Source organism: Typopeltis vanoorti, chromosome 10 (genome assembly GCF_054136105.1).
Source record: "Typopeltis vanoorti isolate ZY-2024b chromosome 10, IOZ_Tvanoo_1.0, whole genome shotgun sequence".
Classification (NCBI taxonomy): domain Eukaryota; kingdom Metazoa; phylum Arthropoda; class Arachnida; order Uropygi; family Thelyphonidae; genus Typopeltis; species Typopeltis vanoorti.
The window spans coordinates 83,891,557-83,903,704 of NC_143558.1; the positions used below are offsets into that span (position 1 = coordinate 83,891,557).

The window sequence follows — 12,148 nt, forward strand, 5'->3', positions numbered from 1 at the left end:
TTTTGGGTTTGCTGTGAATTATTTCTTTATGGTGAGGGACTTCTGAATGTGGTATGATGAACACACAAAACTGTGATCTTGTTCTCTGCATTTTACTTCATTGTTTCAGCTTATCCACTTTTTTTGAATGAAGTGAATAGTAACAGTTTACTGTAGCATACCTGTAGTGATTGCAGAAGTAAATTGTTATAGTGGATAGTTCTCTGTAGTGAAGTTCCTTTAGAATAACATTATGCATATGAGACTTTGATTTTGACTATTTAGCACTTGTTATAGAATGCATTCATCATACTGTAGTACTTTCTTCTATACTTAAAAAAAAAAGTAATTTTTTTTCATTAAAAACAGTAATTGATTTACATATTATCAAAAAAAAAATAAAGTGTCCCTGATTTGGCTAATTTAAGCCTCAGCACTAGTAGAAGCAGTAGGGAATAGAAAGAGAGCAAGATACTTCCTTGTGCTTTTAGGAGACTTCAGAACAGAGGTGGCAAATTATAGAATGGTGGGTGAGTGGTTAGGGTATTGGTATCTGGGGAGCAGTGGTTAGGGTATTGGAAAAGTTAATTAAATACAAAATTCAGGAATAGCTAGGTAGGAATATGGCCTGGGAGGAGGGCACTGAATGAATACAGTGACAGTAGTGAGTAGAGTTGGAAATGGTTATACCATGATAGTACTAGACTTGGATGGCATATGAAAAATACATCACAGAATCCTTTTATGTAGGCAGAAACAAATTGAAATAGATATGAAGCTGGTGATCTATTTTAAAAAATAGAAACATAGACATAATTGAAACAATATATTATAAATGGATGACATATGTGAATTTTTCCCCAAGTATCAAACATATTACTATCACCTTTTTTCACTGACAGACAAATGCTTTGCCATGCTGCTTCCATTTCGACTGATCTCCACCATAAATGGCCCTAACATATTTTTAGCTCAACATTGGTAAATTGTCTTTATATATATCTATATAATGGTTAAAACTTTCCATCATGTTATTCTAGCTGAAATTTCATTATGAAGTTTGTGGTCATTCCTAATGATTTGTCCTAGATATTTGTATAAACTCACTATTTCAGTGCTTGATTTGATTGATTTCTTTGGGGTTTTTTCTCTATACATTATTTTTGATATTTGTTCATAAATATTTGCAGGGCTATCTCCAGACTTACTTCATTTTATTCAATAATCATGTGTTCTAATTCTTTTGATGATGCTATTAGCATGGTATCATCAGTGAATCGTAGATTACTGAGTATTCTCCATTAATATTCAATGCTCTTTTCTCCCAGGTCAGTATCTCATATCGTATTCAAGGGCTGTAGTGAATAATTTTGGTGAGATAGTCTTCCTGTCTTACTCCTCATTTCATTTCGATTTCTTTTCCATTTAAATTTATTACCACTGAACCTCTATCATATATACAGGTATCCCTCGATTAACGTGGTTAATTAATCCCTCGATGTTACCGCGTATATCAAAATCACATTAATCAAATATAACAATCAATGCTAAAAAGTACAATTCATCCATGATCGATTACTGTATTAATAATTCGTTTTATATGGTACTCTTTTAGGAAAAGATAAAAAATGAATGCAAAGTAAATGTTTAATAAATACTTGTACCTACATTATTTACTGCAATTTTTTTTATCAAAACAAGTTATCAAGAGGCGCTTGAACAGTTTTAGTTTTTTCTTATCGGCATAATGACTCTCCAGACCTCAGCAAACAAGCAATAAAACATAAAGAAAAAACACTGCAAATATAATACATGATAGTACAAATTAAGTGGATATTGAATCCAGCATTATTTCATAGCCGAATATAGAAACTACAAGAGTTTCGTGCCGAGTATATAGAAACTAAAAGTTTCGGTGGATGCAAGCATGAGCAACCTTATGGGCAACTCTTAGTAAAGGTGGTGTAAGCTCCAGATCACCTTCCTTAGTATTTTCCATAATGTAAAACACATCTCCTAGAGGACATGTATGATAAAGCCTTTGGCTTTCTATTTCAGTAATACATGATGGTTTATTTATTTTCAGTTACAATCTAAAAATTTTTGAACAAAGAATTAAAAAAAACTAAACCATACTATAGTGACGTTGGAGGTCGCGGTATCTCTCAGATAAAAGTTACTGGCAAATATCACAATCCTTTACATAACGTGTTAAACGAAACTGCAGCAAAAAACAGTGCAGAATATCACTCGTAACATGTGCTACACACTGAATTGCATAAGAATATTTATATTAAGCATTTTGCATGTATCTGTCAGATCAGCTGCAAGCTCACCAGGGTTAAAGGCATGTTAATCAAAACTCTTGCCGCGTATATCAAGGGATTGCCGCGTTAAGCAAGGGATACCTGTATGAGTTATTATATTAATATAAATATTGTCTATTTCTATATGTTTTAAAGCTTCTAGCATTTTACATAGGTTTGTTGAATCCAAGGCTTTTTCATAATCTATGAAAGCCAAAGAAATTGGTATATTATATTCTTTTTTTTTTTTTCCCATTACTTAAAACTTGTAAATGATCTAAAGTTGAGAAGGATGTTCTGAAACCTGCTTGTTCTTTTGGCTGATGGAAGAATATATTTAATATATTGTTCATTCTGCTATCCATGATTTTTATTTAAAAAAAAAAAAAAAAGTTTATAAATGACTCGGAGAAGAGTTATAGGTCTGTAATTTTTCACATTTTTTTTTTTTTTTTTTTTTTTATGGAGAACTAATATTTGTATATAATTCTTGATAAAGTTTAGCTATAATCTTTAACATGTTTGTTCTGTTTGTAATTGACATTCCATTTTCAGCTTTTACCCTGTCACATAAAGATTATATCTGCATTATAAAGAAGTTTTCTTTATGCTGTTATTTTCTGTTTCTTATCATTTTTGTATTGAAATGTCGTATAATCATCTCTTATCTTTTTTTCCTATTGTTTTGCAGAGTTCAGTATATTCTAGATTTCTCCAGTTAGAGGTTTAATGATGTGAAACAGCTCTGAGAAAGGGTTTAAAATGAGATTTAATTTTTCCAATGTTTTGGCTGTACACTGAGACATCATCAGGGAGTACAATATGAGACTTATAACACACACACACAAATGCACCATAAAACTAATGAAACATGTGGATGAAAAACTAGTCTTAACTATGTGGATTGCCCTCTGCAGGAGGCTGTCACCAGCCTAGGAACTCAGAATTAGTGTTTTTCATATTTTGAGAATTTTTATGCTACCATATTTATTCCAGTTAGGGTGATTTTTAAGAGCTGCTGCAGATTCTAAAAACAGTCTTTCTCTTCTAAATTTACTGCAATAGAATATGGTGGTCTTTTCCAATTGATTCTGTGAGCCATATCCAGAGCATGATCTGCAAGGCCCAACTGATCATAGTCATGACTGTAGACGTATTATTTATGTTCTTTCATACGGATGGAAGAGATATTGTGTCCCCTGATGCTTCTGTGACTGAGACAAAATATTGGAAGAAATAAATATTATTTTTAATCCTTTCTCAGTGTGCTGTTTCATTCCATTAAACCTCTAGCATGAGTTTCTCCTGGCATGTAAGCCTTAACACTCGATATTCTGTAACTTATCTTTCTTACACCAATGTGCATCCTGTTTCATGTTTTTTCTTCTTTCTATCAGGGCTTTAGTTTCTTTTTTTACAGATTTTCACTTTAAGACAAATAGTTGAGAAATCTGTATTTAAATTTTGTAGATCTGAAAAGCATACGACAAGGTGCCCAGAGTAAAGCTTTTCAAAACACTACAGTTATATGGGGTGAATAGAATATTTTCAGCATTCCTTATCATGCTGTTAGGATACTCTTGGAATTTTCAATGTTCAATATTGGGTCCATTTTTTTAAATTTAATTTTAATTCATTTCCAATATTTCTAAGATGTTTCTAATTTTCTTTTTTATTAGTTTTTGTTTTTCCATTCCTAGGTTTATTGCTATTTGGCTTTATCTTATTTTGTTTATAATATTTATATCTTGTGACATATATGGTTTGTCTGTTAATATATAAAATCAGTTTCATTCTTGTTAGTTCCATCTGGGTGTCTCCAGATTCATTTGTTTTAAGGTTTCTTTTTGAATAAAGTGTTCATTACATTAAGATTTCTTTCTTCTGCAAATTCCACTAACATTTCTAGTGCCAATATTATTAATTCTCATAGATGATCCATTTGGATTTTTCTTTTTTTCTACCTTTGCATTGAAATTTCTCGTCAAAATATTAAAATGTTTACCATTTTCTAGAAGGTGACGTATTTGGTTATAACAAATTCTACTTAATTTGTGTAGCTACTTGTAGGTAGATAAATTTGCACTATCCTTAAGATATATCTTTTATTTTGGCAGATTATTTCTGATATGAATTTTGCATCGAACTTTTATTTTATTGTTAATTAAAAAAACTGACACCACGTTTACTCTCATCTTGTTTCTTCTTTTCAAATAAAATAAGCATAAGTTACAAAAATGTAGATTCAGCAATAAGAACATGTGAGCTACTTAGAGGCACGGTCTCGGGTACTTTTCAGGTCTCAGCAGCATTTTTTTAAACATATCTAAATTATTCTTTGAGACCTCCAAGGAGTCAAGGACTTATTGAGGGAGGCTATAAATTACCCAAACCAGCTGTCATACCTTCCCTTAAATTCATTCACACTAGATGCACTCACTACCCCTAAAGGCAAACTATTCCACTCACCCACTGCTCTCTGGGAGAAAAATCTAGCTCTTACCCCTTTTTTGACTGCAAATAAATTTAACTTCCATGGACGCTCCTGCATTCTCTGGTCTTATCAACCCACCTTCCATATAACGAAAAATTTCATCAGATGATATCCTGTAACACTCATTCAAAAGTTTATAGACCTCTATCATATCACCCTTCTTTCTCCTGTTAACCAGTCTGCAATCCACATACTCACAATCTGTCCTCATAATCTAAATCTCATAATCCGGATATAATCTTTGTAACTTCTTTACACCCTTTCCACAGCTTCTTTATTCCCTTGGAACCCGGGAGACCAAGTCTCTGCACAGAGTAATCCAAGTGTGGTCTTATCAAAGCCTTATAAAGAAGCAAAATGACTTCCTTATCCTTACATGTCAAGGTTCACTTCAATATTACAATTATCCTCTGAGTTATATTTGCAACTTTTGCTATGTGACTTTTGAACTTCAAATTCCTATCTAGCAATATGCCAAGACGCCTTGCCTCCTCAGTTTCTTGTAGCATATTCCTGCTAATATAATATGCTGCTGGAACTGTAATCCAAAGTGCATAACTTTACACTTACTAACATTAAACTGACAACCATTTCCGTTTGCCCAAATTTCCAGCCTATTCAAATCATTTTGTAAGTGCTGAATATCAGTAGCATCCCTGATTGCCCTGCCTATCTTCACAACATTGGCAAACAATTGTACATCTGATGTCAGACCCTGTCTGATGTCATTAATGTACAAATTGAACAATAATGACCTAAGGACTGAATCCTGAAGTACACCACTGGTCACCTTAAATCTGGCAGATTCACACCCACTGTATATATACCACTTTGATATCTATCTGTCAACCATCCTCTGATCAAAGTCAAGAGTTTATATTCCAATCCTATATTCTCCAGTTTATGCAACAGCCTTTTGTCTGGCGTCCTATAAAATGTCTTAGAAAAATCCAACATTGTCATAGTGTATCCATTCCCTTTATCCAACTTGGCTGTAACAAATATGACCTTCCTTTAGTAAACCCATGCTGCCTATCCATTTCTATATGCGAGTTCTTACCAGCTTCCTCTAAAATCTTCACTGCCACACCAGAGATACTGATGGGTCGAAGTTAAGACACATCAGTTTTTGCACCCTTGTACAATGGTGTTGTGTCCCAATTTGCGATTTTTATTCTATCTAATTATTTCCTCTTGTCTATGTTCTTCTATTATCCATGCTCGAGATATCACCAAAATTTTTACTAATACTTAAGTTATTTCTCCCCTTAGTACCCCTAATATTTGTATTTATACTGCGCCTTTTGGGATATTTAGTTTGAGATATTATATACAAAAACAAGGAGAAAGAACTCAAATATGTCTGAAAGTGTAACTATGTTGCAGTCGTGACACTTTATCTCGTTTCTTAACACGTTAATTTCCCGCGTGATTAGGTTCGTATTTTTCAAGTGGTGCATTGGACAGTAATTTCAGACAACTGTTTTATCATTGGACAAAAGGTTTATTAAAAATTTTAACATGGTACAATTCAATTTTTGTTATTACTCAATTCAATGCTAAACTAAATACTTACAGACTAACATTAACTTATTACAAGTAATTAGGCTATGATCCAATAATGGGTATTATGATCATGCCACCATACACATTCAACACATAAATTCATTTGACACGGACATATAAGATTAATTCACACTATTTAACTATCCAAACTTAAGTAGATTAACTAAACCCTTTACTGCACTAACACACATCTATGACATTTTAACTTTCCTGTACATTACAATAGACATGCAAAATTCTCAGGACACTTAATTATTCATATAACATTAACACTAGCCAGTTTACTTTTAATATATTCTGTCAGATACTAAAGTCCTAGTATAAATTTTCCTTGGTCACTTCAACAGTTCCGTATTAGAATAATGATACCTATTACAGACAAATTTTAGTTAACATTAGATATATTTTACAGTACCTTTCTTTCTTGAGTTTTTCATATGGGCCTTTACCTTTTTCTGATTGAACTAGCTTGGTATAACCACTCCGATAATCTGCTACTCCTACATTCCTTTTGGAGTTGAACTATGCTTACACTGTCTTAAACTTTTGTAATTCAGGACACACTTTGAATCATCTATATGACACCTGTGCGACTCGCAACGTGGATATCGACATCTTTACAGCTTTCCCTTTCTCGTGGTTGTCACTGAAGTTGAAACACAAAGAATATGTTTCCTTTTCTTTGACTCTATGGCATTCTTCGCTTCTTACATAGGAAATCCGGAATCGAAATCCTGCTCACTTTTGTTTCCATGTTGTGACGACGGAGATATAACCCCAATCTCCACTCAGGGAAAACTGCGTGAAACTTATGCCACGGAGCTCGTAGAGAACTCCTCGGAAACAGAACCAAAACAAAAACCAAAAAAGCCTTGTGGGGGGGGGGTTTCCAACCCTTTTATACCTACTCTCCTAACGGCACCCTCTTTAACTTCTTTTCTCTGCCCCTACTTGTTTTTACTTCACCGACCAATTAGGGTGGCATTTTTTTTTTTTTTTTGCCAAACGTCCTTTGGTCGGCGAGCCAAACGATGTCTCAATCCGGGAATCGGCCCTGAGCGATAGTCTGTTGTTTTTCTTCTGCTAGCCTCTAACTTAATCCCCTTTCAAAATTTTTCTATGAATTCACTTAATATTTTAATCTCTAGCCTCTCACATACTGTCTCTTATGACTAATCCTTTTCTGTCTTATTTAGTTAAATTTTCTCTTTTATATCATATTACAACATTAATATATTCTTTCTTTTTGTTAGTTAGTTCAACAAACACCTTTATATTTTATTGGATGCAAGAATATTTCTTTTTCTTTTAAAGAATTCATCTATTATTATTTTTTTTTTTTTTGCAGGGTTTTTAATTTATTTATTCTTCATGTTACACCATGATAGCTGAGAATTCTACATTCTTAAGATATCAGGTGTAACAATGGAACTATCATACATTCCTTCCATTCCTGAGCTGAGACTCAAGTTATACAAGCATATGAAAGGCCTAGCCAATTCAACTGAACATTAGATATATATATATATATATATATATTTTTTTTTTTTATTTTAAAAATCACTGAGTCCTGTTAACAAGATAAGTGGTTATGAAGTTTATCAGTTGCTTAGCTCCCAAGAATTATTAATCATGTAGTCATTCCTTATATCAGAGGTATTTTTGAGAGGATTACAAATCTACTTAAATCTGTTAAACTCATCTGGTTAACATACTGCTTCCTTTTTAGGCTCTACAAAGGATAAGCTTCTGCCTCTAGCCTACCCTGCTGTTTATCAAATACTCTTCACTTGTGGGCTATGTTACTTTGTTGGCTGTTTGTTGTAATGAACATTTTGGTGATGTCAGATTCCATAAACCTGAACAGTCTGGACTTGCTGAACATGCACAGTTGGTACATCTTCACCAATCATTGGATCCTTTGGGAAAGGACATGTCCTAAACAGAGGCAGTTTTCTTAGAAAATTTTTGGTATTGAGACCACATGTTTTTAGACATAATCAGTTTAATAAAATAAACATTATAGCCCTACAAATTTCGTAAGTTGTAGTACTTAAATCATCTGGGGTATTAGCAGATGTTATCAGAACTTCACAGTTTGTATATTCAAACAAGTAACCAGAATAAAAAAACATTAAATTAATATCTCTATATGTGTTGGAATAATTATTATTATTCGTAACACCCCCAAGGAGTCCGAGGACACCTAGTGGAAAACTCTCCGTCCCCACCACTACCGAACCTCTACTACCAATCAACTACATCAGCACCATTCACCACCACAACAAGTATCTTTTGTCTGTAAATTGCGTGTTCTGAAGGGCCGATTTGTCTGTATGCGGGATGAAAAACCTGAGTTTCCGGGAGAAAAAATCCTGCTACCTCCATATGAGATCGGCTAACTCATCTTCAATTAAAAAAGTCCATATAAAGATTCCTCCCGTCACAACAGGAATCGAACTCAGGCCTTAAAGTACTGTCAATAATGCTAACTGTTACTGTCATGTTCTGTAGTAGAGCACATGTCATATTTCCTGTCCACAGTAGCTAGATTTTTAATGTAAGTAGACCACACTTGGTGTAGGATTAAGTTGATTGATGTTACATTATGTGTGGATCCACAGCATTTAGAAGCTTCCTTGAAAACTTTCCTATAAAACAGTTATGATTAATATATGGCATTTTTGTTTCTTGTCTAACTGCTTGAGTCTGTTTGTTATGGGATACCAAACCTGATTTATGTTGTCTTCTTTTTTCATTATCTTGTGTGTTCAGACTGCTTTCTTTTAGAACAGTTATACAGAGAAAGCTGTGAAACCTTATTCTTTATCCATCCTGCCCTAAAGCAATAATTTTTTTTTTTAAATATATATATATATATCTAATTTCAATTTGTTTTCAAAAAAAAAATAGTCTATAGATATCAGACCACCCAGTGCCAGCCTGGTTGGCTGAATGGTTAATATATCCACTCTCCAACTGCAGGCTGTGGATTTGAATTCCTCATTAGGGCATGGATGTTTGTGATTGCCTTTAGGTGGGAGATGAATGCATTGCCTAGTGTGAGACCACTGTCAGCTTATTGAAGAACTGAAGTGGCTTGAAAAAGTTCCATGTTTGGTCTTTAGAGCAGTGCTTCTGAACTATGTAAAATAAAAAAGAAAGTCATTAGGATCTGAAAAGCGCATGAGACCATCTCTCTCTCATTTACTTGTAACTCGCATGTTCTCATTGTCCAGTCTTCATTTTTGTTAGTTATGCTTGTAACTATTTTTGTAATATTGCTACTTGGGTGAAAATTTCATGGGGAAAAAAAAAACTCGTATCCTCTGATGTTTGTTATTGTGCCAAAGCTGATGACAATTTGTACATCAGTGAGATAGGGATTGGGGAGAATATCCAATATATATATATATATATATATATATATATTTATAAAATCTGAGGAGCAGATTTTATAAAGAAAGGTGATGTAAAGCTTGTAGGATTTTCAAGAAACTGACGTTGTGAGAAAGTGTAAGGTGGGCACTTGGAGATTAAAATGTTATGAGTAGTGTATTACACTGATGAAAGTGGACTGTAAGGAATTAATGAGGCCTGGACTGAGAGTTGAAGTTTAAGAGGACATATATTACAAAAAGTGGGGAAATAAACTTGAATGTTTCAAAATAAACTGACAAGGGATAAGGAAGCTATCCTTTGTTATAAGGCTTTGAAACATTGCTGTGCACCAATTTGGTCACCTGGGTTTAATAAGGAAACAGTGGGTAGAATTCAGAGACAAGTAACCAAATAGTGACATGGGCAATATTTATCTATAAGGATAAATTAAAGGTTTATGGGTTAAAAATTTTGGGTTTTAGGTGGGGAAAAAAGAAGATATGCTAAATGTAAGTTACTAAGGGAATTTTATATGATAAATAGTAGAAATTTTTCAGTAGTTGGTTGTGTGTGAGGGGAAGAATCATCAGTTACCCCTGGAAATAGTCTTAAGAATGTGATTAATGAGCATGTAAGGACTAAGTAGTTTTTTGGATAGTGCCATGAGGGTAGAATTGGTTACCAGAGATGCTTTTGTTAGCAAATGAGTTTAAGGAAAACTTTGATAAGCATTGTGTGAATAATGGTTAGCAAGTTTCCTATGATGAGTCTTTAGTTTTTGTGGAGATGCTGATAATACTTCATTGTTGTTAAGTATTGAAAAATCATGAGTTCTACATATGGCTTTAATTCTTTTGTTGCATTTAATAGCTTATGTGTATTAGTTTGCCTACATTATATATCATGCAAGGTTTTGGATTAATTATATAATTTACTAAATTATTGGCTAGTTAATATCTAGAAAGTTTGTAGATACAGTTGATATTAACAATTAAAGTGATTGTTATAGTGATTACTTTGATGTTAAATTAATCAACTAGCTGCAATGGATGAAACATATCAACTACCTTATGATTTTTTCCACTGATAAATACAGTTGAATAAATATATGCATATTAGTTTGCCTACATTATGTATCATGCTTTGGATTAATTATATAATTTACTAAATTATTGGTTAGTTAATATCTAGAAAGTTTGTAGATACAGTTGATATTATTTAAATAGTGATTACTTTGATGTTAAATTAGTCAAACAGCTGCAATGGATGAAACATATCAACTATCTTATGATTTTTTCACTGATAAATACAGTTAAATAAATAAATATATATATATATATATAATGCATCAAAGGCTTCCTTTCTTTATCTGCACTTATATTTCTTGGATTGTAATCTTTTAATATTTTATCTGTTTTCTGTATGTTAATTTAGTTTTTGTTCACAAGAGATATACAAATAATATTACTCTGGAACTATATTTACAAAAATAAATAAATTATATTTTCAGATATGTGATAGGAGATCAGGTTCAATGATAAATGTATTTATTTTTTATTTTACAGAAAATAGTGAATTTGCAGAAATTATTTGCTCTCTGATCACCTGTTTGCTTTGAAAATAAATATGTTTATGAACAAATATTATTAAATAATATTTACTGATAGGATTATAAAAGGATGTTTTGTTTAGTTGGTGACCTAAAGTTTAAGCCCAAATTGAATGTCATCAAAGAGAGAAATGGAGCAGTACTGACAATGAAAACTGGAAATAAAATAACAGATGGAAAGAATACCATGAGGAACTGTACAGCAAATAAGTAAATGTGAAATAATAATACAAGGATATGTGAAACACAATCATGGCCTAGACTGCAAGAGGTCAGTTTTCATACCACTACATAATAAGGGAGATGTGAAAGATTGAAAGAACTATGGAACTGTTGTTATCGATTTCACAGTATGATATGAACACAGATGGATAAGAAAATAACTATTTATTAACTTAGAAGCTAATATTTCGCTGGTATTATATCCAGCATCTTCAGAGCACACAACACAAAGTTTGTTACAAAAGCAAGACAACCGCAATCCGGTGTAACAGTGGGGGTAGTATAAGTAATTGGAGCGTGCAACACAAGACTAAAGTCCTAATATGGCCATCTAGGTATTAAAAAAAAGAAAAAATAAGTTCAAAGTTTTGAAATAGTCCAAATGATAGTCTTAGAAAGTTTAAAAAATAAAATAAAATAAAAGTGATAAATATTAATTTGGTTTTAGGATGACTGTCTCCCAGATCTTTGGTAAATTTATACAGCCATACTTGTTAAGGTTTGGAGTATGTTTTAAGGCTTCTGTTGACTCCAGGAACAACCTCTCTGACTTGTAGAAGCTTCTGTGCATTACTTTTGTTTCTTTCCAAT

The 12,148-nt window shown here is 32.7% G+C and overlaps 1 protein-coding gene across 1 annotated transcript in view; it reads left to right on the forward strand.

Moving 5' to 3' along the window:
- Positions 1-9,709, forward strand: part of numb (NUMB endocytic adaptor protein) — a 233,781-nt gene extending 224,072 nt beyond the window's left edge. Inside the window, exon 10 of the mRNA XM_090398945.1 lies at positions 8,075-9,709. The gene's annotated coding sequence lies outside the window, so the exon portion shown is untranslated. The remainder of the gene's footprint in view (positions 1-8,074) is intronic.
- The last annotated feature ends 2,439 nt before the right edge of the window (positions 9,710-12,148 follow it).